The 26,665-nt window shown below is 36.3% G+C and overlaps 2 long non-coding RNA genes across 2 annotated transcripts; both read left to right on the forward strand.

Annotated features, from left to right (window-relative positions):
• Positions 1 to 107: 107 nt before the first annotated feature.
• LOC105487022 (uncharacterized) lies at positions 108 to 25,785 on the forward strand. Its single transcript, XR_011610760.1, has 3 exons — positions 108 to 182; positions 21,937 to 22,170; positions 22,310 to 25,785. It is a non-coding gene; the product is annotated as an uncharacterized lncRNA (long non-coding RNA).
• On the forward strand, positions 6,016 to 14,649 carry LOC139357328 (uncharacterized). Its single transcript, XR_011610312.1, has 3 exons — positions 6,016 to 6,152; positions 12,592 to 12,723; positions 14,130 to 14,649. It is a non-coding gene; the product is annotated as an uncharacterized lncRNA (long non-coding RNA).
• Positions 25,786 to 26,665: the final 880 nt, after the last annotated feature.

The raw sequence follows: 26,665 nt of genomic DNA on the forward strand, positions 1-26,665 counted from the left end.
GCGTAACTCTGCTCTGCGGTAGAGTCAAATTAAGATGGAGAAGGCTTGCTGCTCTTTGAGGACGTGAGTAAATAAAAGATACACCGTTCTGATTTGGGCAGCGTCAGGGAATATCTTTTTTCAGCGGCTGACAGCGCCCGTCTGGGCGGGTCTCAGTACAATGGTTCAGCACCACGGACAGAGTAAGTTTCAGGAAAAGGGGATGCTTCTTTTGGCTAGCTAGGTTGCCAACTTTCTAGGGGAGCTGGGCGGATCGCCCTGACCAAGGACCATACTGGGGCTCTTCAGGAACGGATGCTATGGAAACCATGTGGGAAGATGTCATCATCTCCAGAGTTTGCAGGGAGAATGGTGCATTTAGCTCTGCTAGGGAAGACAACTTTATTAAAAATTGACAAGTTACTTCTAGTTTGCTACGTTTTGTCCAGCATGCTGATGCCAGTATTGCAGGCAAGAAAGATTTCAATATATTTAACTTATGCTTGTGGTGTTCCAAGACACCTAGGGTCCCTTGAATATAAAATATGTGCACACAAAATACACAATTATATTGTTCATGTGTTTGCTTTAACCTCTGACAGGAAAAAGATGAAAGAAAGAAAGGGAGAGAAGGAAGACTAGAGCAAGGGAGAAATAAATAAAAAGAGGTGGGAGGAGAAAAAAAAGAATAGCTATAAACTCGGTGAAGTTGATTAAACAAAAGAGAGTTAATTTAATATAAATTCCTTGGAATTTTAAGTATCTTTATTTAACTAATTTACAATGCACTACTGAAAACCAATATACTGATGAAATATGTGGCTATACCTTGTGCTTGCTAACAAATTGTAATTGATAATTTAAAGATTTATTAACAAAAAGATTTATTCTAATTTACATATATTACATTCAAATCATATTTTATTTTTCTTTGTATCTCCTTCCCCTAAAGCATAAGTTTTGAAAGACATTCATGTAAGACTTTTGGTTTTATGTATATAGGTATAGCATCAATGAATTTATCTCATTAAGCAAAGCAAGAAAACTGTGCTAGATTAATATAAATTATTAATCTCTTTCACATGAATCACAGACTTCTTGTGTACAACTTAGGCCAATGCTTACAAAACAGATTGGCCTTGAACCACATTTTCAAGGTCAAAACCTTGGATGTCATATAAGCCAACAGAGGGAGTCAATTTTACTTAAGATCCTGAGACAAAATCTCAAAAGTATGGATCTAAATTCAGATTCAAATAATAATATTACCTGAATAGTTCAAGTGATATAATGGCTATGTATTCACTGAACGGATAGCTGGAAAAAAATGTCAAAGTAGCTAAAACCATTTGCCATTATTAAATTTGATAGTGTCAAATTATTTTCCATTGTGAAATATGATAAGGAAAAGGATAATGAAGACATTTCTATCTTTTTTGATAAATTTGTGTTAAAATACATATCTTCAATAAAACTGTGAATTTGAATTTTCTCTAAAACCATGTGATGCCTCAGAATAATATCTATTTCTCAAGATCAAGTATAAAGGGACAAAAAAAATCCCTCACTAAACTACTACTTCCTTACAAAAAAAAAAAAAAGGAAAAAGATTAAAAGATTCAAGCTACTCAGGACTTGACTTATCTAGGTGTTTTCAAAATATCTGTATTTTTCAAATCTTTAGTAACTAAGTTCATTAAATTATATTTATTTAGAGATATTAATGATTTTGGAATTCTGGGAAGTTATACAAAAAATTAGAATTTACAACAAATATTTGTGAAGCTGGGGTGATGATATATAAATGATTTTCCTAAGCACTCCAGGTTAAGTTGCACCACAAATGACTAGAGATCTACCTAAACCATCAGTAAACATGATAGCTACATCTCCAATATACATATATGAAGGAACACTAAGCAATATAAATCTAACACCAAAGCATTGTTTTTAGAGTAAAACAGTTATATTCACCTTGATTGAAATGAATGTCATCCTCCTCTCTCTTCCACTCTCTTGGTAATAGGATGAGCAACTGAATCAGAATAACTGGTAATATTGATTTATTCATTCTAAAAATATTCATTGAGTGTCAAGAATAATATTAGATCTGGGAATTCTCCCTGAAATATCTCACAAGCTACATGGGAGATAGACACATAAATACAATTTCAAATAATTATGAGTGAAATTACACAAGTTAAGTAACCCAGCCTGGGAGTGAAAATGTCCAGAATATATTTCAGGAGACAATGTTTTCTTGTCTGTCTTAATAGTTAAAATAAATGTAGTTCTATAAAGATGACAGCAGTCCAGTGGAGTTTGGCAGGCTGGAGTGGTGATATTTGGATAACACCCCAGCCAGAGGGGATGTATTTAATGGTATTTCCATAAACTATGAAAAATGTTGTGTGTGGAGAATTACAAGAAATGTTACTAGACCACCTGAGACTGGAGAATGTCATTTAGGCTGGCTTTAAACCCATAGCTGCACCCAATGTAAGAAACATATATTCAGACACCATTTGCTAACCCAACAGATTTTCTTCATGGGTGGACACAAATTGCAATGCTGAACATGTGCTTTTGCAGCCCTAAATTCATCAGATTTATCTTAACGCAAAGAAACACTAGTAGTTATATGTAGGACATTAATTTAAGCATGTCAGAAAAAGACTTCCTCTCTCTGTCAAGATTTTTTAACTAAAATCCCCAATATTTTACATCCAATTTTAACAAGCCCTAAATTGCATTATTAGACCACTTTTCTTCTAGGGGAAGAATTGTCCCTCTTGTCAAGAACTGTGAACAATAAAAGGAGAAGTTTTCACTGAATATAATTAATGTAATGTGCGTACCATATTACAATTTATGAGTAGCTTTTATTTACATGATAAACTTATTTATTCTTTATAATTATTCCTTAAACTAAAACAGTTGTATTCCCATGTTATCAAGGAGGAAAGTGAGATTTAGTAATTACCTGAAGTCGCGTAACTGGTGATGAGAAAACAGCACAGGTTAGAGTAGTTTCTCATAGTTTAAGGTCTTGTTAAAATACAGATTCTGATTCAATAGGTCTAGAGTGGAGCCCAATATCCAGCAATTGTAACAAATTTCCACAACTGCTTGCCTAAGGATCACATTTTGAACATCAACATCACGGAGTATGAAATGTGAAATCAGTTTACCTGAGTTTGGGTCCTGGTTCTACTGATTATCATCTCTGCAATTTTGTATCAATCGTTGAACATTAATGAGCCAGTTTTCTTACTGGCACAAATGAAGGCTTGTATTGTGTGGTTTCTATTATCCTTTCTGCTTGTAAAATTTTATGCCTTTTCATGACTTTACCCATTGATATAAAACTTCTTTTCTTTTGTTGTTTCTCCCACCCTAAGTTTTTTTTTTATTATATTTGAGTTAAATGATTAATAATAAATGGAAAAAATACTAATATGTAGAAATGTGCTTCTTTCTGAAAGTTCTGTTTACATATTTAAAGAAGAGTTACCTTATTTGTTGTTTCACTATATGTATACATTGAGTATTATATGCAATTGTTTAAATAATTGCATTCATAGTATTTTTCAAGATGTACACAAGGTATTAACCAACAGCAATGTAATAGGTTTCTATTTGTTTATATCCCTGTGTGAGGATATACTTTTGAGTAATTATTTAAATGTCTTGCAAATATTGCCCTCTGGTGGAAGGATATGTTAATATTTTAGAGAAAATTGTGGTCCTTAATTACGCAATTACACCTACTGTTTTCTCTCTTTCTTTCTTTCTTTCTTTCTTTCTTTCTTTCTTTCTTTCTTTCTTTCTTTCTTTTGATATTTGTTAAATTAAATCTGTCTGAAACTATAAAGTCTTCTTTGTGGACAACACATTTGCAATTGCCTTAGTACTAAATGTATTTAGAAATAAGTTGATTGTCTGAGAATCCCCCAGTTAACCAAAAAGCTAGTACTAAAGGAAACTTCACTGTATTAAGATTTAGTAATGCTATGACAATCACACAGGTAAAAATGATACACAATAGAATAAACTGTGATAATTTTATAAATATTTTGAAATAGTAACCTAAATTTGATGTTTTGCTCCCTACTACCAAAAATACAAATATATCTTAAAGACATTATACTTAAGGTCATCCAAAAACTATTTCTCGGGTATTTTTAAGGCAAATTGATTTAAAAAACATACCTCAAGTACATACCTCAAGGTGGTGGTATGCATCTGTAGTCCCAGTCACCGGGAACGCAGAGGCGGGAGGACTGCTGGAACCCAGAAATTTGAGGTCAGTCGGGGAAATATAGCCAGACCCCACCTCAAAAAGAGAAAAACAAACCTTAAGGTGACTGATTCTGAGGCTATTTTTTAATGCAACAACTTCTGTTTATTATTTCAAAAAATATTCACTCAACAGGTATTTGTACCTACTGTAGGCTAGACCCTTTTCTGGGATATAGTAAACAAATGGACTCAATACATTTTTATAGCTTTTTATATTATATGTACAGAGTGGACATTCCTAAAGACAAAACTGCTGTGAAAAGCTTTTTTTACAGTATGGCTTTATTTGACTTTGAATTCCTAAGTAAATGTTCAGTCTAATAATTACACACTTCTTTCAGGTCAAAGCTATACAAATAAGCTCTAGAATTCATCTGTGACTTTTTCTTACCAAGGGTTTTTAAGCAGACAATTTTTAGTTCAGCTTTATTTGATTTTACTTTGCAGTGTTAGCCTCGGAGACAATTTCTAAGAAACTATCGTTATATAATTTCCTTGGAACTGGAAATAGAAGAAATAATTCAGTTTGTCTTAAAAACCACACCTGTGCACATAGCCCAATACTTTACACTGCTATATTTAGTGGCCTGGTATAAAATATCTTTTGACTTCTCTGTGAACTGTCTGATTAAAAAACTGGAAGCAGGAAATATTAAATAAGCCTATATTGTTACCTTAAACATATGTTTTAATTACCAAAAACAATGTATGTAGTCATAAATGCAATGCTTCCTTTTTTGTGTGCATCTACTCTGTATTTATGATTTACTATGAGAAAAATGTAAACATCTTATTCAACCCCTTTTCTTTCTGCATTCATGGGAGAAAATAGCCTTAATTCACTAGAGGCCATTGTGTCTTGGGAAAATTAAGACTTTAAAGTGAATGGAGAACAAATGCTGCTCCTCTAATGCCAGAAAAGTATTTCTAATTATGAATTCCACACTATACACATAGAGTAACATGATAAATTACAGAAGGACTTTGAAAACATTGACATCTTCAACTCTAAAACAACTCTAAAATTCTTAAAGTAAAAGTCTTAATTGTATAAGGAAAGTTTGATAAAAATCTAAGAATAGAAAATAAATGCAAATCTGTAAAGACAGTAAAAGAAATATACACTTTAGTATGAAGGAGATCAAGGCAGACCGCCAGGACTTATGGTGTTTTACAGATAAATAAATAAATTTAATGACATGACAAAACATACCTAATTGAAATGTCTCTCCATCTAAGTCCCATAGGGATCCTATGTTACTTTTACCATCCTAGATTACTGATTCTCTTCCTTTGGCTGCCATACATTTTGTTGTCATAGACTGTGAAATACCATCTACTTTGAAGGAAGGTTTCTAATATTATTGAAATTTCCCACGTGGCTATTAGCATCTAGGAAGTTTCTGTTTAATTTCACACTATTTTCTAAGTTACTTAAGCTACTAGAGGCAGAGGGTGAGATGGTTTCTACTTCTATAATATTTAGACTAAAATTTTCCAAAGCAAAAAATCTGAATACATAGTTTTGTAATAGAACAGAATATACATGATCCAGGATATTTCACTGCTGTAAGCATAAGTTAATCATAATTTTGAAGAAGTGAAAAAAATATACAATAATAGTCACTATTCATATTTTCTAGCTGCTGCCCGCTAGTGGTGAAAATGAAAAATATTTATTTGAGTTAAAAGGCAGACCTACAACATTGACTTAAATCATTTGAAAGTTAGTGGGTAAACATGCTTCCCATGATATTAACATTATTTGTGGCCTTTTTTCCTAGTACAAAGAAGAAATTGTTGCTGATACATCACTAAAAAAAAGTGCCACCACTTACTCTTTTGTACCTACTTGTGGGCTTATAATAATGGTAAATACACCTTTATACTGTTGTGAGAAGTATAGTGGGAAGATCTTATTGTGTGGCATGAAGAGTTTTTGTTCACTCATTGCAGATCTTTTGATATTGAGTGTTAATTCCTTCATTCGTTCATTATGGAGAAACGGAGTCAGAGGTCTGATGAAACCACACTAAGTCCTGTTAACTAGACTGATTTTTCAAATTTTTGAGCCAATGACATTCTTCAGTTAATATTTTAGCCAGTTTGAGTTAAGGTATCTACTGCTCGCAACTGCGAACATCTTGATATGTTATCCTATAGATATTTGATAGATGGATAAACGTATGGAAGAAGGATGGATAAACAGAATCAAAGTTTAAAATACAAAGTTAAAACACTGGAAAAAAGAAAGAATCATGTAATTCTAGACCAAAATATTAGAAAGACAGGCCCAGACCAAAGGAAGCCTTGAATTTTAGGGTTAGTTAAAGTTTTATTTAACATTTCTAAGTTAAATACTATGTGCCTGGTCTTTGTTGAGTACCAGAGAAACAGAGATAAGTAAGTCACAGATCTTGCTCTCATAGAACTTTTAGATTTTAACTAAGAATGTAAAACTTTTCTTATGGTCAATTGAAAAGTTTTTTAAAAATGTATAAGCAAATAAATAATTTGCTCAAGGACAGTAACATTCTTAGAAATTTAATCAGGCAACTATGTGATAAATTGGGTAGAGAGATGGAGGCAGGAACTCCAGTTCAGAAGATGACCATTGCAATAGTCTGTGTGTCAGTTGATAAAATATTTTAAAATTACTCTTCTTTCCCATGTAATGATGACGCTTTCAACTCATTCACGGGTGGGGAAAATTACCCATATACACACAGATGGTACACAAGTCCTGGAATTAGAACACAGGTCTTTTGCTTAAATCAATATGAGAATCACAACTCAAATAATATTGGGAAATTGCTTCTGTGGGTTAATTTAATTTATAATAAGCATATTTCCTTTATCCCTAGCACATTCCCCTATTTCATCTCTGTTATAACACCAAACATTAGGAAAAAAAAATTAACACACTTATTTAGTGAGTAGAAAAGAAAAAAATGTCAATGACGAATGGTATCAATCAGCAACCCTAACTCATCCTACACTTTAGCCCAAGGTAGAATATGCCCATCATCTAAAAATATCCTCCTCAGGGCAGATGGTGCTCTCATGGATCTGATATGATGGACTCCTCTTGAATTGAAATCTGTAAGCAAATTGACATTTATATTTTTACCATTTGTATTATTCTTTTAGAGAAAGTCTCTATGGTTGAAATGGATCTTAAAACAAAATCAGAACGCCCAAAATGTGTCAAACAGTAGCCCCGCCATTTGAGTGGAGCTCAGGTTTCTTACAGTGCTTTCTGAGAGGCTATAATATCAGAAGAGGGAACAGAAAGAGGGGAGAATTATTTTCAATAGCTCATTACTTCATATTACATCCATTATGTGAAGAGAAATTTTGGCAATCACAGAAATTAAAGCACTATTCTAACATAGCAAGTAAGACAACACAAAAGTTTCTTGAATCCATTACATATTTTATGTCTCAATTAGCTTTTATTTTCTCAAAATAATACATATACCAAGATGTAAAGGTGAAATACTGCTTTTTTGTTTTTAAAAAAGAAGCAATTATTTCACTCATTCCATCTACTGGCAACTCTTGTAACTAGGAGACATCACCTTGGAGGAGAAAATTAAGTGTGTGTGTGTGTGTGTGTGTGTGTGTGTGTGTCTTACAGAATAAAGGAGTGTTTGGCATAGAATTAACACTATATGTTTTAGCTATTATGATCATTATACTGTTGTTCATTTGTTTTTTGAGACGGAGTCTCACTCTGTCTCCCAGGCTGGAGTGCAGTGGCGCGATCTTGGCTCACTGCAACCTCTGCCTCCTGGGTTCACGCCATTCTCCTGCCTCAGCCTCCCAAGTAGTTGGGACTACAGGCGCCCGCCACCACGCCCGGCCAATTTCTGTTTTGTATTATTGGAAGAGACGGGGTTTCACCGTGTTAGCCAGGATGGTCTAGATCTCCTGACCTCGTGATCCGCCCGCTTCCGCCTCCCAAAGTGCTGGGATTACAGGCGTGAACCACCATGCCCGGGCCTGTTTGTTGATTTTCAATATTTTACATGTCTGTTGACATCTTCCTATGAAAGATGAGGAACTAAATTTAATTCTCTCTCTTTCAACTGTCTCTCCCTCTTCATCTCTCTTTCCACCCCCGACATTCACATCCTACCCTCTATCTTTTAACTCATTTTATTGAAATTAAAATTCTGTTTATATAATTAGAATTGTTAAGCAATTGTCCCAAGGTCACACAACTCAGCAGCAGAGTTAAAATTCTAACTTAAGTAGCCCACTTCTTATTGCTCACAATGAAACTATAGGGCGTTTGTTTGTTTGTTTGTTTGTTTGTTTTTTGAGACGGGGTTTCTCTCTTGTTAAACAGGCTGGAACCGATCTCAGCTCATTGCAACCTCCGCCTCCCAGACTCAAGTGATTCTCCTGCCTCAGCCTCCCGAGTAGCTGGGATTATAGGCATATACCACCACGCCCAGTTATTTTTATTTATTTTATTTTTTATTTTTTTGTAGAAATGGGGTTTCTTCATGATGGTACGACTGGTCTCGATCTCCCGACCTCAGGTGATCCGCCTGCCTTGGCATCCCAAAGTGCTGGGATTACAGGCATGAGCCACTGCACCTAGTACATTTCCTTTTTTATATAGCATTTTCCCACCCAGGGGTTTATAATTGCATTTCTATTTGTTAATGTTATCTTACGTTTCTGTGTTCCTGTCATTAATCCATCTCAAAATGATCCCGGAGAGCTATAAAATTCCCTTAACATAATCAGACTTGTCAGATAATATATCAATTCTACTTTTTTTTCACTAGATGCTTTCCTTGGAGCTCTCTGCCCTTCTACTTCAGTTTGAACTAAATGCCCTCTATCCTGCTACACAGTTGCTGATTTGGGGTCCTCTATCACCATCATCTTGGGAAATCCCCTCTACCTCTCTTCTATGTCACCTCCTTGCTTTCTGGATCCCATATCTTTCTGGATTATATACTCCTGTAGTTTCCTTAAACAGGGGCCTGGGATGTAAACTCTGAAAACTTGTGTATCTGAAAATTGATTTTTTTTTTCCTTTTCATACTTGATTGATAGTTGTTTTGCTTCTGTGAATCTAAGGGCAATAATGTTTTTCTATTTTGGCAGTTTTGTCCCATTACCTGTTATCTTCTAGTATTGCTAATGGGTAGACTAGTACCATTCTGATTCCTGAAGCCTCATGTATACTTTTAATGCTAAGTCTCTCTAGAGACTTTATGATACTCTATCTCTAGTGTTACGAAAATTTATGGCATTTTAAGAAAAAGTTCTTTTTTAATAGTCTTGTGCTTGTCACTCAGAGGCTGACTCTCTCATATCCTTCAAATCTGGAAGTGAACTAGATATGGTGTCTCATTTCTGTAATCCCAGCACTTCGGGAAGCCAAGCAGGAGGACTGCAGGTTGCTCAAGGCCAGGAGTTTAAGACCAGCCTGGGCAACATAGTGAGACCCTATGTGTACATTTTTTTAAAATTAGCTGGTTGTAGTGGTGGGTGCCTGTAGTTCCAGCTACTCAGGAGGCTGAGATGGAAGGCTAACTTGAGCCTAGGAGTTCAAGGCTGCAGTGAGCTATGATTGCACCACTGCACTCCAGACTGGGCCACAGAGCAAGACCTCATCCCTTGAAAAAAAAATGGAAACTGTTCTTACATCATCTTCTTAATAATTCCCTTTCCTCTAATTTCTCTATTCTTTCTCACAACCTTATCAGTTGGATATTAGCCATGCTGGATTGATCTTCAGTTTTTAAAATCTTATTTCTAATTGTTTATTTCTTTTGATTTTTAATTTTTTCATACATTTTCTTCTTTTTCTACCAACATATTAACGTTAAAGTTTCTGCTATTATATTTTTAATTTGCAAGGGCTGTTTAGTTTTGAATCTTTCTTTTTTTCAATAACATCTTATTTTTGTTTTAAGGCTGCACTATATTTTCTCCCTGAAAATGTTAATTTTAGTTGTTACTATTTTAATTTTTTTCTGATTTCTTCCAGTTAATTTTCTCATCTTTGATTAGCTTGTTTTAGCTTCTTTTAGGGTCTTTCCTTAAATACCTAGTGATCCTTAGCTGTTCATTTGTATTTAAGAGCAAGGCACTGTGGGTATATAAGGCTTGTTAACTGGGATTATTTCGACAGTCCTTTACTTGTGGGCCCCAGATAGCAATAAATTCAAGCCTTTTTCTTAAGCTGATAAGCTTCTCTATATAGGAGTCCTTCAATCTCTTTCCTAGAGATGATTAGGCATCTGGCAAACAGCATTCTAGAAGCTGAGTAGAAAGGAAGTTGAGGATAGAGTCTCACCAGTCAGTATGCAACCTTCGATTTTTCTTCCTGATTTCAGTAAGGCATCTAACCCCACATCTCAGCAATGCCTGCTGTTCTTGAGGCCTGGGTCTATGTGATTCACTCTGAAGAGATAAGCTTCCATTTCTACCATGATTGGCGAGGTCCGTTTGTCTTGCTGCATAGGCTGAGCTAGGTATAAGTCCTCTTCATGTAGACTTGCAGCAAACCATCCTGTTTATAGCCTGGGCTCAGAATCCTGGTAATTCCAACTCCCAGGCTTTTCCATGGTTTGTGCATGACTTGAATTGCTTTCTGCCAAAAGGCATTTAGGTTTCATCATTCTTCACTATCTAGGTCACTTCCCCTTATCCGTCAGCTTTCCATCTTTTAAAATCCTGTTAACATCTTCTTAATGCTATGGCTTCATCTGTCATTCTCTTTTATAGCTTTACAAAAACTGCTTTTCTATCATTTTAGTGAGTCCCAGGAGAAAGTGGACACAAACTCATATGCTCAATCTTCCAGATTTAATTGGAACTCTGTCCGTTTATATTTACCCCTGAAAAAAGAGATGTAAACTCTGAGAACTTGTGTATCTGAAAATTGATTTTTTTTTCCTTTTCACGCTTGATTGATAAGTTATTTTACTTCTATGTGTAAACATAAGCAAACATCTTTTTTTCAGGGGTAAAGAAAACATAACACACAGAAAAAATTCTCATATTTGAGCTTATACAAGTGTTAAATTTCCTTATTCTGACTAAGACCACATGCAGAATTTTGAAGCATTTCCTTTCTAGGTAAGGCTACCTCTCCCTCATCATCTTAACTCTTTTCTTTCTTGCTCTTATATATCATGAACACAGGCCAAGTGTGTCCCTATGTTAGTGCCTTTTCACTGGCTTGCTATCATATTATCCTTTTTTAACTTTTCTTTATTCTACAACTTATCACTATCTAAAGTATCTTATTTTTCTAATTACTATCTGTTTTGTTTTCCTATTGCTGTTGTGAGGAAGGGCCACAAACTAAGTAACTTACTAAAACACAAATTTGCTGCAAGTCTGTAGATTAAAAGTCTGACATAGGGCTTACTGGGCTAATGTCATGCTGTCAGCAGGGCTTTAATCTCTGGACACTCTAGAGGGAATACATCCTTGCCTTTTTGGCTTCTAGAGGCTGCCTGCATTTCTTGACTGGTGATACAACCAACCCCCAAGTTAACAAGCAAGACCTCTGCTTTCATTATCACATCTCCTCTGTCTCTACTGCCTCTCTCTTTCACCAAGAAGATCCCTTATAATTTCACTGGGCTCAGCCAGATAATCTAGAATAATTGCCATACTTCAGGATCCTTAACACAATCACACCTGCAAAGTCCCCTTTGGCACATCAGGTAACTTATTCACAAGTTCTGGGGATCTTGAAGAGAACGTCTTTGGGAGGCTATTATTGTGGTTACCACAATATCTATTGGTTCTTTGCTTTGATTTCTGTTCTGCCTTCCTAAGTCAACTAGAGAAAACTTCTAAATGGCAGGAACTGTGCCTACCTCATGCAGAATTCTATTTCCAGCATGTAGAAGACTCCCTGCAAATTGCTTAATTTTTTTTTTTTTAAATGAATGTTGGCCGGGCGCGGTGGCTCAAGCCTGTAATCCCAGCACTTTGGGAGGCCGAGACGGGCGGATCACGAGGTCAGGAGATCGAGACCATCCTGGCTAACACGGTGAAACCCCGTCTCTACTAAAAAAAAAAAAATACGAAAAGCTAGCTGGGCGAGGTGGCGGGCGCCTGTAGTCCCAGCTACTCCGGAGGCTGAGGCAGGAGAATGGTGTGAACCCGGGAGGCGGAGCTTGCAGTGAGCCGAGATCCGGCCACTGCACTCCAGCCTGGGTGACAGAGTGAGACTCCGTCTCAAAAAAAAAAAAAAAAAAGAAAGAAAAAAAGAAATGAATGTCTATTTTTTGTTGAACTTATTCATGTTTTTCTGCTTAACAGCATATGGAAGTACAGCTTAACACCTCTCAATGGTCATTCCTCCTCATTCAGTGGCCAGAGCAGTGAGAGGTTCTTGGCATCTTGAACAAACAATTGAACAAAATGCACAAACAAAGCAAGGAAGGAATGAAGGTATTTATTGAAAATGAAAGCACTCTCCACAGTGTGGGAGCAGGCTCAAGCTCAAGGGCCCCATTACAAAATTTGGGAGAGTTTAAACACCCTCTAGAGGATTCTAATGGTTAGTTGGTGTATGCCCTATGTAAATGGAAAGAATGAAGTAAAGTTACAAAGTCATTTACTTGGTGTCCACCCTATGGAGAGGGTATTTCCTGTCATAGCTGAAGTGTGAATCGTCCTTATGTTCCCTGCCTCCAGACCCTATTTTCCTGCCTCAGACTCAGTGCCCTAGTCTTCAAATGAGGACTGCTAGATAGGCACAGGGAACAACTGAACAACTTTAGATCAGTCTCCAACCTCAAGTTGAGTAGCAGCAAACTCAGCAGTTAGAGCACTACATTCATACTGAATGTACAATGACCCTTCCTTGGTAACAGTCTTTCCAGTAGAAACCTGCTCTCTCCCTTTTCAATCTTTTCAAGATCTCTGTAGAAGTAGAGATCAGGCCTGACCTCACGTTGGTCTTACATGGAGCGGCACATATACAGAACTTCCTGGGTCAAAATCGATCACATCAGCCCAAGAAGAGCACTCTCTTGTTGTTGCATGAGATGGCAATATCCACCTACTACAGAGAACAATCTGTGTCACACAGAGAAATGATCAGCTGGTTTAAATAAGGCAACTCTGTGGAGTCTGGTGGTCAGCACTTACATCAGTAACCACCAGAAGACTTTTTTTTTTTTTTTTTTTTTTAGACGGAGTCTCGCTCCGTCTCCCAGGCTGGAGTGCGGTGGCGCCATCTCGGCTCACTGCAAGCTCCGCCTCCCGGGTTCACGCCATTCTCCTGCCTCAGCCTTCCAAGTGGCTGGGACTACAGGTGCCCGCCGCCGGCTAATTTTTGTATTTTTAGTAGAGACGGGGTTTCACTGTGTTAGTCAGGATGGTCTCGATCTCCTGACCTCGTGATCTGCCCACCTTGGCCTCCCAAAGTGTTGGGATTACAGGCGTGAATCACCGCGCCCGGCCCACCGGAAGGCTTGATCTCCAGAGGCTGCATGGATCTGGCTGGTGAAGTTTCTGAGAGTGAAGCACCCAGCAGTAGGACTGGCTAGCAGCAATAAGAGTGACTAGCAGCACAGTGGTTGCAGAAGACATCAGCACAGCTTGCTGGGCGTTATTGCTGGAGGAAACAACACTGACATCAGCTAGATGTTCAATGGCAACAATGGCATGAGTTGCCAACTGAAGCTTCCTCCAGATCCTTTTAAGATTTATGATATAAACACCATTACTTTTTCTTTTGTAGATGTACATTTTAAGGTTTTGGGTGAACATGAATTTTGGGGGGGATACTATTCAAGCCACTACAGTTATACATATACAGATAATAGATACCATTACTTTTTCTTTTGTAGATGTACAGTTACATTGAAAGTCAATATTGGTGCCACCAAAGTGAACTCTTGGAAGGAATTTGAGAATATCCTCATCCTTCATCTACAGGGCTCCAGTGTCCATTTAAGTTACTATGGGAACGCAGGACAATGTCAGACGGACCCCTCTTTGGGTAGCATGGGAAGGCTCAACAGGTATTTTTTGAATAAAAGAATAATTGAGGTTTGATCGTAGAGTTGTTTTCCAAGGAGTGAGTAGATTTTGTCCCCCTCTCTTGTGGCATTTGTCTCCCTAAATAGATACCTGATCAAAAATCTCTCCTAGTCTCCAGTCCATTATCACACTCTTGAGGAATTCATCTCCCTGAAGAAAACCCTGATCGTTCACTTGTTTTAGCAATATCTTACAGGACTTTAATCTCTGTAAGGAAAAATTTCCCAGCTCCTGACATTTGCTCATTAGTCAGCAACTGGTCTGAATCTACAATTCTAAATTGATTTCTCACTTTCATCTGTTAGTGTTCTATGCACTCCAACAAACTGGAGCCCTATTACATACAGAAACCCCATTCCCTGATCCTCTGTCTTTTTTTTTTTTTTTTTTTTTTTTTTTTTTTTTGAGACGGAGTCTCGCTCTGTTGCCCGGGCTGGAGTGCAGTGGCCGGATCTCAGCTCACTGCAAGCTCCGCCTCCCGGGTTCACGCCATTCTCCTGCCTCAGCCTCCTGTGTAGCTGGGACTACAGGCGCCCGCCACCTCGCCCGGCTAGTTTTTTGTATTTTTTAGTAGAGACGGGGTTTCACCGTGTTAGCCAGGATGGTCTTGATCTCCTGTCCTCGTGATCCACCCGTCTCGGCCTCCCAAAGTGCTGGGATTACAGGCTTGAGCCACCGCGCCCGGCCGATCCTCTGTCTTTAAGCTCACTATTATTCTCACCCATAATGACGTTGTCTTTGCCTCCACTTACCAGTGTCCATCATTACTGATCATTCAAAACCTGTATCAGATACATTTTCTTGAATGAAGTTTCCTTCTCTATCCTTCCATTGGAAATTGGAATCTAATGCTGCCATTGGAAGAAACACACAACTTTGGAGAAGGTAATTCAAATTATTTAAGACTTATTTTACTTATCTAAGTGGAAAGAATTATATATACCATTTTCAGATTAAATAATGCATGTAAGCCACCTCTCAGTGTCTGAAACATAAGTATACTTAACATATGGGAGTGGCAATTATGGTTCTTTATTTAAATTTTTAATATCACCCATCACTTTCTACCTTGCCATCTTTGAAGATGGGGTCTATATTTGCATAATCTATATTGTCCATAACTCTTGCCAAAATATCTGACACATAGTATAAACAGTAAAAATGACTGAATAAATGAAACCTCCTAAACTTTGTTACAAGGCTGTTCTGTAGCAAAGGGTGTTGCATTAGTTCCCTGGAGATGCCATAAAAATTACCACAAATTCAGTGGCTTAAAATAACATGAATTTATTCTCTCATAATTTAGAAGGATAAAAGTCCAAACTCAAGGTATCAGTAGGATTGATTCCTTCTGTGAGGGAAAATCATTCCATGTCTCTCCTACCTTCCAGTGGTTGGTGGCAGTCCTTGCAGTTCTTTAGCTTAGAGATTTGTCATTCCAGTCTTTGCCTCTAACTTTACATTGCTTTATTCTCTGTGCTTTTGTGCCCTCTCTTCTTATAAGGCCATAATGAGTGATTAGTTTTAGGGCATACAGTAAATCCAGAATGATTTCATCTCAAGGCTCTAATTACATCTGTAAAGGTCCTATTTCCAAATAAGGTCACATTTTAAGGTTTTGGGTGAACATGAATTTTTGGGGGATACTATTCAAGCCATGACAGTTATACACAAGGTTCCTCCCCACTTAAAAATTGAATTTATATATTTAAGAATATAATTTTAGAGCTGGACTGTCTAGGTCCAGGCACCTGCCCATCCTTACTGGATATAAGGCTTAGGCTACGTTACTTTAATTATGCCCAGTTTCTCTTTCTGAGTAAACGAAATGAGGATAATGGTATCTACCTGGAAGGGTTTCTGTAAAGGTCGAAAGATATATTCCTTGTAAAGGGTTTTGTATGGCCCGGTTGTCATAAATCCATCAACAAATGCTTGCTGCTTCTTTCCTTTACCTTCTATAAGGTGGGTCCCTCTGCCTGGGAAACTCAGTACCACTCCCACCTTTTAGCTGACTAAATCCTTATAAACATCCGTGTCTCTGCTTAGGTCTCACTTCCTCAAGGAGGCATTTTCTGACATCATCAATAAAATCTAATAACCTGTTAAACCTCTTTTCATCCCTTATCACAATTATGTAATGATTGATTATTGCAATCAAATCACAACCAACCAAACACAAGGGAGTTAATATGTAATATCTGGTTCCTTGATGATGATATACATCTCATGGTGATAAGAATTATGTTTAGTTTGATATAAACTCAGATTGCCTGCCATTGAGTTGTGGTTTCTTCACTTTTTCTACTTGGATAAATTCCTGAATCTGCTTAAATCTCAGTTTCTTCATATGCAAATGGTGATAATAATCTTACTTATTTCAGTCAATTGTTGTGAGCATTAAATGAAATTCTGTTTATAAAACACATAGTTCACCATACCTGGCACATCCTAAGTGCCTACAATTTGCTAATTAGTATTAATATTTTTTCAACTCATGGCACTAGTCAGTTAAACGACTGAAATAATACTGAATGAATGAACCAGGTTATTGGCCAAATCTAGAAATACAATCTGTGCCACAGAATTGTGTGAAAATTCAATAGGTTCTAGTTACCTTGTCCTCATTAGAGGTTTTCTCTAACCAAAGGGACTTGAAACCCCGGGGGAGGAACTGACTAACACCACTGCCCCAAATAATTTCCTGTATTATAACCCCTACAATCCTATTTAGAACCAGAATTGAAAAAAGAAAAGAAGGTTTGGAGAATCCAATTTGTTTCTAGCCCTAGGGTGGTCTTTCAGAAATGGAGAAAGGCTTCTGGGAAGGTAGTAAAACATACCAGGCTAAGGCAAGTCTTGTTCCTTAGCAGGTGAAGCATGCCTTGAGAGAATAATGCTTTGGTGTGAGGAGAGATGGAAATACACCAGGACTTTGCAGATTTTAACGTGCATCTCTATGGTCTAGGAAAACAACACTGTTGAGTAAACATTTAAAAGTAGCTTTGAAGTTTAAAGGAAAATTGGTTCCTAAGAACAAATTGGTGCTCTAGAATAAATATGCCCATTGAGGAACGCATTTATTTCTGCATTGCCTTTGCAGTACAGACAATTTAGTGGCATAGCTTTGACATCAGACTGACCTGGTTTAAAACTCTGGTAGAAATGTCATTTTCTTTTTAAAGTGAGTCATGAATTGCACAGATTTTAAATCTACTTTTTGGGGGCTGACAGTTTGATGGTTGAAGTCACTTATATTTCTTTAAACAGAAGGAGCTGAAACAATGATGATTTTTGCTGAGCCACATAATTTTAGAACTTAAGCCCAAAGTTCTCAGTTCACCAGTGATAAAACTGAGGAGCAGAGAGGTTACCTGATGCATCCAGGGCCACATCACAATACCACACTGGTATTTTCGATTCAGAGTTGAAAACCAGGTCTATTGTGCACTTAGCAGAGATTCTCTCCTTCCCTGGGCTCGCTTACTAAGGAAAGCTGTTTCATTTACAGTTAAGATGCAACGTCATGCAACTCCTGGACTAGAAGAGCTTTGAGGATTTATTTCATCTCATTGCTGAGTTTCAAGGGTCCTTTTATCTCTAATACACAAGAGTCTATTTTTATATTTTATTTGTATAGAGACCCAGGACACATCATAGACTGTTGCTCTCTTTCTTAGTAACAAACTGTGTTTAATAACTGCAAAGGATATGTGGATAAAATACAAATGCATTTTTATTTATAGAAACACTATATATAACATTTAGCAGGAGGCATCTGACTTCCTTAGCTCCACCTCTTTTCTTGTTACTCCCTCAATTGAGAATGTATTACTCAGATAAAATTTAGAACATCAGTTAGGCCACATGTACCACTTGAGCACGTTACTGAGATAAAGTATCAAGCACTGCTTTTGCCTTTTATACCTTCGTCATTAATGCAACTGAGGGAGTAAGTTAAGCAGATGTGGCCTTCTTGTTTCATTTGTTTTGCATTTCTTCTTTCATATGATTGTACAAAGCTTGGTACAATTTTAAGAATTAGATTGAGAGGAAGGCATCAAGTTTTACCCACAAGCTCCATCCAGCTGCATGTCAAAGGTCTGTATAGGAACACCTAAAATTTAACACCTATAATAAAACTTTTAATAAAGGGGTTGTTTGGTTTATTTTTGGAAACTAATGTATGAAATTCCTACAGAGGAGGGGGATCGTTATTAGTAGGACAAAATTTAGGTGTTTCTCAGGTTCTTCAATATATTTCAACCAAAACTCAATTAATTCATTTACACAAAAAAATATTTATTAAGCATCTTTTGTGTGCCACACTCTATTCCAAGTACTGGAGACAAAGAGGTGAGCAAGAGAGACAATTTTCCATCTTGATGGAGCTTTTATTTTAGTTGGAGAGACAAAAACAAACAAACGTACCAATATGTCATCCAATTTCCAAAAGCATTGTGTAACTGTGATCATTCATCAAGATTTAGGTACTGTTTGAAGTATTTCTAAATGATATATCATTTCATCCTTATTGCAATCTTATTAAGTAGGTATATAATAAAGTATAACATGATATAACATGTTATACTACTATATTACATAATATAATAACGCAATATTTCACAGGTGATAAAGCTGCAAATTTTCCAAGTTTCCACTGCTCTTCAGTGTCTGAACTAGAACCTAAACTCAGAGTCATCTGAATCAAACTACATATAAGTGAACTTATATTTTTCATTTACCATTATTAGGAAGCAATCACAATGTGGTGGGTGCTATGATAATAGTGGAAATATAAAGACAAATAGGAAAGGTCTTTACTATCAAGAAACAGCCAGCTGGTAGAGGAGACAACTGTACAAACAAATTATTGTAATGATGTGCTATGAGAACTGTGGCTGAGAGCTGTAAAGGAGGCAGTGGGAGAAAAAGGAGAGAAAGAAGGTGACACAAATTGCCAAGAAGACAGGGTTTCCAAGTTGCATCTATCACTGTGTTGAATGCCCTTTTACATCTGGGTGCCACTGAATTTAGAGTAAAGCAGTTATGCGATCACAGTGGAAGGAAGGAGACAAGTCACCAGTTTTCTAGATAAAACTTTGTTTCTAACTGACAATGTGAGAAACAGCTAAAACCTCTAATATTCTGAGGGTTCGTTTTTCATGTATTTTTTTTTCATATTCACAATCAAATGAAACGCACCTGCCTTATCCCCACATGGAGTTGTATGCTGTAAATACAGGATAATTTGTATGCTGTAATAGTAGAATAAGAAGTGAGCAGTTATTTGGCAAAAGATAATGTGTCATAAGAATAGCAGCATGTTTAATATTCATAAATATTATTAAATAACTTTTTCACTTTTTAATCTTCTCTTTTATAGGCCATATCATTCAAAATCCATAGCCTGTCTTCACACAGCCTGAGTATAGTTATTTATATAAAAATTGTTTCTCTTGTGCCATCACTTTTTCACTGCATGTCATCAGTTTCTGGAATTTGGCATTACTCCTATAGAGTTTTATTCTCGTTCCTTATACATGTCACCCATATATTTATCCATTCTTTCTTTTATTTTACTTTGATCAAAGTATGAGTGTTTTGTCTGATTCTGCCTTTACAAATTTAAAAACTGCTTTATAAATTATTCTTGTGTGTTCCAAAAATTCAAACCGGAGAATAAAATTCTAAATTCACCTAAAAGCCTGCTATCCAGACATGGCTCCCATTTACATTTTGAAAACTTTCTCTCCATATTGGTAATTCCCAGACTTTAATATGCTTCAGAATTACCTAGGAAGCTTTTTAACACTGCAGAGTCCCTCAGGACTTCACTCCTAGGGGTTTGCCTTAGTTTATTCAGGGTGAGTCCAGTATTCTGAGTTTAAAATAGCAAGAGACTTTTTAAAAATCTGAGGCAATTCTGATAGTGATGACCTGCATACCATATTTTGAAGAAAAAACAAAACAACAATAAAACTACTGCCACAGACAACATTCTGTGCCACTGTAGGAAAAGGTATACAAATTCACATAAATGTTCTTGTGGTAGATATCATTGGTTGACTCCTCCAATGTGATTTTCAACTTATTTCCCCCAGGAGTTGGGAATCCCAGTATTAATTTTTCTAATCTCCTCTGCAGCTACAGTTGGCCATGTAACCCAGTTTTGCCCAGCAAGAGCTTCTGGGAAATCTAATCTGTTTTCTGATAAAACAAAAAGGTACAGGAGCAAATTGATTGTCACTGCCCCCTGACCCTTTGAAGTAGATATTTGTATTTGTTACTATCAATCATCTTTTGGATTGCCTAGCATAGAAGTTAGGATCTTGTAACTGATCAGGTGTACAATCTAAGCCCCATCAGACACCCTCATGAGGATGATTTGGAAGCGAGCACTGTTTAGGAAACAGTCTCTGTGTGGAGTTTCCACCCTGTTATAGGTGGTTGATGGCTGAGGTATCTGGATTTAGGCATCATCAGTGGCAATGATGGCAGTTTCCTAGAGATAGTAAGATAGGGTAACCTACTAATACTAGTAGTAAGATAGGATAACCTACTAATCTTAATCCTTAGTTTTGCTACTGGAAGTCTTGTGTCCCTAGGAACTCCCTTAGTCACAGGTAAATCTGAACAGTCGGTCACCCTGTGACTAGGGTAACATTCCTGAAACAGGTGTGGTATTAGTTTGGTGCAAAACTAATTGTGGTTTTTGTCTTTTACAAGTAATGGCAAAAACCACAATAACATGTGCACCAACTTGAAAGTAAGCTCAAGTTTCAGTTAAAACAAGTTCCTAAAATTTAGGGGTAAACAATGGCAGTAGCTGTAGTTTCCATACTGTTTTGTGATGGGACTTGGGGATTTTTTTCTCCTGAAAGCTGAGACTAGGCCCTATTTTCTACCATCCTCCCAATAGTTTAATGGGATGCTGAATAGATTGTAAACTATTTTTAAGCTTAAACTAGCAGGGATGAATTTTTTGTTTTCAACTAAGGTACTTGACTAATGCTCTTTACTTTTGCCTTAAATACCACCATGGCATCGAGAGCTAGAGTAGCCATCTTATAATATGAAATGATGAGAATGAGGATAAAAATAAACAGTTAAGGAAGGCGAAGTGGAAAGGAAGAATGAGCTTGTGTTCTTGCTGGTATGATTGAAACAACAAACAAGTCTTGGAACTGCCTATCTATAAGACTTCTTCTATCTGAGATAATATATGTCTGGTTTTAAACCATTGTGCCTCAGTTAAGTAAATTTCTTAACTGTTAAGGGCTCATGTTAAGCATGCTGTTACGTAACCTGTAACTTCCTTGGATGCCTAACTTCACTTGCCACAAAGTCTTGTTCATCGGTTTTAAACTGTTTTCTTGTATTTTTACGCTTTTGTCTCGTATGAGTTACCTGAAAAAATTAGTAAAATTTGTGGGTGAAAATATTAAGTGATATTTGAATGTATTGATAAACACAAGATGTATTAAATAAAATAGTTTAAAGGACTGGTTAAAAACTTATATAAAAGCTGATGGATAATTTCTGCTCATTTGTTTTGTAGCCCATATTTCTGCAGGAGGAAGGAGTTACTTTATGTCTTTTTTATTCCTTCAGACTTTATGTTCTGACTGCAAAATTGGTCCTGGAAAAGACAGTTAAAGCACCTTTTATCTCTTTTAAACAAGAAATGAGACGGTTCTCAGCTGTGAGAAGTTTTAATGGGTTGCTCTGATCAGATGACTAAAAGACAGGATAAAGAAAAAAAGAACAGGGAGAAGGAAGGAAGGAAGGGAAGAAGTAAAGAGTGAGAGAAAGAATAAAGGAACACACATAATGAAGGATGAAAGGGTAAGTCAACTTGAGAGCTCCAGTACAAAAAACAAATGATCACAGATAGACATCATCTGACTTGTTTAGAACTGTCCCCTTTCCTGTCATCATATTTAATTTTTTTTTCAGATAATCCTATAAGTGTTTTTCCTTTCAGGGTATTAGAGACTACATAAGAAGCAAGGTCACCTCTATTTTCCCAGAAAGAGCATTTTGCCAAGACAAGAAACTGTCAGCAAGGCACAGTGCTTCCAGCCCAAGTCTCCCCTACCTTGGAATCTTCCTGCCACAATGGCAATCTTCCTGCCACAATGGCAATCTTCCTGATGCAGACCTTCTGTTTCTACATATGAAGTGCTGCTCCACCAGGATCCAACATCTACCAAAGACTCATCAAAGGGACTTGTTGCTGACAAGGGGGAGATTTTTTTCTTTTGGTATCAGGAATCTGAAGCCACACTTATGATAGCCCCTTGTTGGTGTCTGTGCCTCCACTCAACTTGCTTTCTCTAGAGTCCTGGCTCTTACCTGCACAGTTAGTGAGAATAAAACTGTATCGTTTCTGACCGAGTCTGTCAGGAGGCCTCTGTCACAAATCTTCCAGGGTAGCCTACACAAATAATTTACCTTCTAACTGAAATCCCCAACGAGGTATGCTACTTTTCAGCCGGCAGTATATCTCTTTTTAATTTTTTATTTTATATTTATTTATTTATTTTCTTGAGACAGAGTTTCACTCTTGTTGCCCAAGTTGGAGGTCAATGGCACAATCTCGGCTCACTGCAACCTCCACCTCCTGGTTCAAGCGATTCTCCTGCCTCAGTCTCCTGAGTAGCTGGGATTACAAGCACTTACCAGCACACCTGGCTAATTTTTGTATTTTTAGTAGAGACAGGGTTTCACCATGTTGATCAGGCTGGTCTTGATCTCCTGACCTCAGGTGATCTGCCCCCCTCAGCCTCCCAAAGTGTTGGGATTACAGGTGTGAGCCACCATGCCTGGCCTTATTTCATTTTTGAGCAGCATTTGAAAAAGAAACCATTGGTCCATCATTGTCTACTTGGGAAGTTATTTCTTCCCTCTGAGTCTCAGTTTCTTTATGCATAATAGAAACATAACAATCTCTACTTCATAAAGTTGCATTGATAAATAAAAAAGTGTATTAGTCTGTTTTCACACTGCTGATAAAGACATACCTGAGACTGTACAATTGACAAAGGAAAGAAGTTTAATGGAGAACTCACAGATCCACGTGGCTGAGGAAGCCTCATAATAATGGTGGGAGGTGAAGGAGGAGCAAGTCAAGTCTTACATGGATGGCAGCACACAAAAAGAGAGCTTGTACAGGGAAACTCCCGTTTTTAAAACTATCAGATCTCATGAGACTCATTCACTATCATGAGAACAGCACAGGAAAGACCTGCCACCATAAGTCAATCACCTCCCACTGGATTCCTCCCACGACAGGTGGGAATTGTGGGAGTTATAATTCAAAATGAGATTTGGATGGGGACACAGCCAATTCCTATCAGTGAAGTTCTTAACATAGTGGCCAGCACATAATCATAATGTAGATTTTCTCCTCCTGATCCCACTTAACTTAGGATGGGAGTTTCTAAGAAAGGCTTATGTTTTGCCCAAGTAGAAGCCTAGAAGGAATATTCTTAGAAACATTTCTGACAAATAGAGTGGCAATAACAGACTCAAAGATTCTGAGTCTGGAGATGAAGAAAGTTTTCTGGAATAGGATATGACATACCTTAAAACAACCTGCTCTAGCAGAAGATAATATTAGAACTTTGTCAATGATATTTTTCTTTAGAAATTTCTCCAGTAAAGAAATTCATGTAGGTGGACAGTGGTGAAAAATGTAGCATAGTAGTTAAGAACAAGTTTCACTTCATCCTGAGTCCAAATTCTGTTTCTGGAATTTTCAACAATACCTGGATAGACGATTTTACCTCTCTGGCTAAATTTCCCTCTTCAATCAATGGGAAATACAGGGATAATTCGTGAAATACAGGGATAACGTATGGATGAAATACGACGTTTATGATGTAGCCAACATATCTTGAGACTTCTCAGCGTCTGTAATTGTGTGAACCAATTCCCCATATATTCTCTCTCTCTCTCTCTCTCTCTCTCTCTCTCTCTCTCTCTCTCTCTCTCTCTCTCTCTGTCTGTCTCTCTCTCCTACTGGATCTACCTCTGTGGAAAACCCTTATTGATACAATGTCTTTGAAACAGCAAGCATTATTAAGTTTGATAAAGTTAAATTTAAAATTGTCTTTAATGATTTGGGTTTTTTTTATGTGAGTGATGGCTGTAGGAAATTTTTATGTAGCCAAAGATGCAAAGATTTTCTCCTGTGTTTTTACTTCTGAAAGTTTAAGCTTTAGCTCTTAAATTTGGCATCATATATTTCGACTTACTTTTTGCATAAAGTGTGAGGTAAGGCTTGAGACTCATTTGTTTCCTTGTGAATATCCCATTATTGTGGCAGTTTGTTTAATAATGTATCATTTCCCTATTGAATTGTTTTGACACTTTTATAGAAATAGATACACCATTTAAGTATGGGTCTATTTTTGGACTCCCCATCCTGTTCTATTTATTTATATGTCTGTCTTTATGCCAACATCACACAGTGTTTCTTACTGAAGTTATATTTTAAGTCCTGAAATCAGGTAGTGCAAAGTTCATCGTAATTATTTTAGATTTCCTAGGCCCTTAAATATAAACTTGAGAATGAGTTTGTTAGTTTCTAAAGGCAAAGAAAAACAAACTAAAACAGCCTTACAGGCTTTTCATTGGTTACATAATAAATCTATTGATCAATTTGGGAAGAATTAACATTCTACCAATTTTGACTCTCCCAATATGTAAACACAGTATATCTTACTCATTTATGTATGTTATTCTTAATTTTACCAGCAATGTTTGGTAGTTTTCAGCTTACAGGTCTTGCCCATATTTTATTATGTGTATCTCTAAGTATTTCATGTTTTACTGCTATTTTAAATGAAATTGATTTCTGTATACCGTTGTCTCTTACCCTGCGAGTAGATCTAAGCTTCCATCTGGTATAAGCTATTTTTTTCAGTATGTGGTACTTTAACTTTTCTCATACTGCAGATCTGCTGACAAAAGATTATTTTTAAAGTATTCATTAGATATTTTTATATTGTAGAAGTTCTCTTTTATTTCTAGTTTCCTGAGCATTTTTATCAGGAGTGGGTGTTGAATTTTGTCATAGATATTTTTTCTCCTGGATCTTAATTAATATAATCACGTAGATTTTCTCCCTTATTCTTTAAGTATGGCCAATTACATTGATTAAATATTGAATATAAAAATCAACCTCACACTTTGGGATAAACCTCTTTCAGTGATGATGTGTTATAATATGTGTATGTTGCTGATAAGAATTTTTGTTTCTATGTTAATGAAGGATATAAGCCTGTACTTTCATGTTTTTGTAATATTTTCTTTTGGTTTTGGTATGAGAGTAACACCATATTGTACGGCCTTATAAAATAAGTTGGAAAGTATTACCTCTTATATTTTCTGAGCGAGTATATATAAGACTATTATATTTTCCTTTATGATTGATAGACGTCACAAATAAAACCATCTGGGCTTCCAATTTTCTTTGTGAGGAGAATTTAAATTACGAAGTCAATGTTTTTAATAGATTACAAACTATTACAATTTTCTATATTTGTCTTTGTACAAGTTTTGTAATTTGTGTTTTAAAGTGCTTTAATAATTTCATCTAAATTCATAAATGTATCATCACAAATTTTTCATAATTTCTTAATATCTTTTACACGTTGTTGACACTTTTGTAAAAATCAGTACAACATCTTTTGGAAACCTTAATGACATTCCCCTCTTTGTTTCTGATACAAGCAATTAATGCATTCTCTCCATTTTTTCCATTAATCTTTCTGGTGGGAAAAGTATCAATTTTATTGATCATTTCATAGAACTAGTTTTTAATCTGAATGATTTTCCCGATTGTTTGCCCATGTATATTTTATTGACTACTCTTTATTATTTAATTCCACTTATCTTGGGATTAATTTAATTTCTTCTACACCTCAAGGAGAAACCTTAAGTCAATGATTTGTATCTTCTTTTCCAATATAAGTAATTAAAGCTATAAATTTTACTTCAGCCATTTCTCTAACCATACCCCACAAATTTGAATATGTTGTGCTTTCATTGGCTTTCAGTTCAAAATGTTGTAAATTTTGTTTTGAGTCATAGGTTATTTAAAAGCGTGTTGTTTAATTTTCAAATTTGTTGGAATTTTCTAGATATTTTTTGTAATATACATTATTCAATTCTATTATAGCCAGACTATTTTGTATATTTAATTACTTTAAAATTATTAAGACTTTTTAATGGCCCAGAATACAGTTTATCTTAGTAAACAATTCACATATTCTTCAAAAAAATTAGGTTTCTACCCATTTTAGTTACAGTGATATAAATAATATAAATTAAA

This window comes from Macaca nemestrina, chromosome 12 (genome assembly GCF_043159975.1).
Source record: "Macaca nemestrina isolate mMacNem1 chromosome 12, mMacNem.hap1, whole genome shotgun sequence".
NCBI lineage: Eukaryota > Metazoa > Chordata > Mammalia > Primates > Cercopithecidae > Macaca > Macaca nemestrina.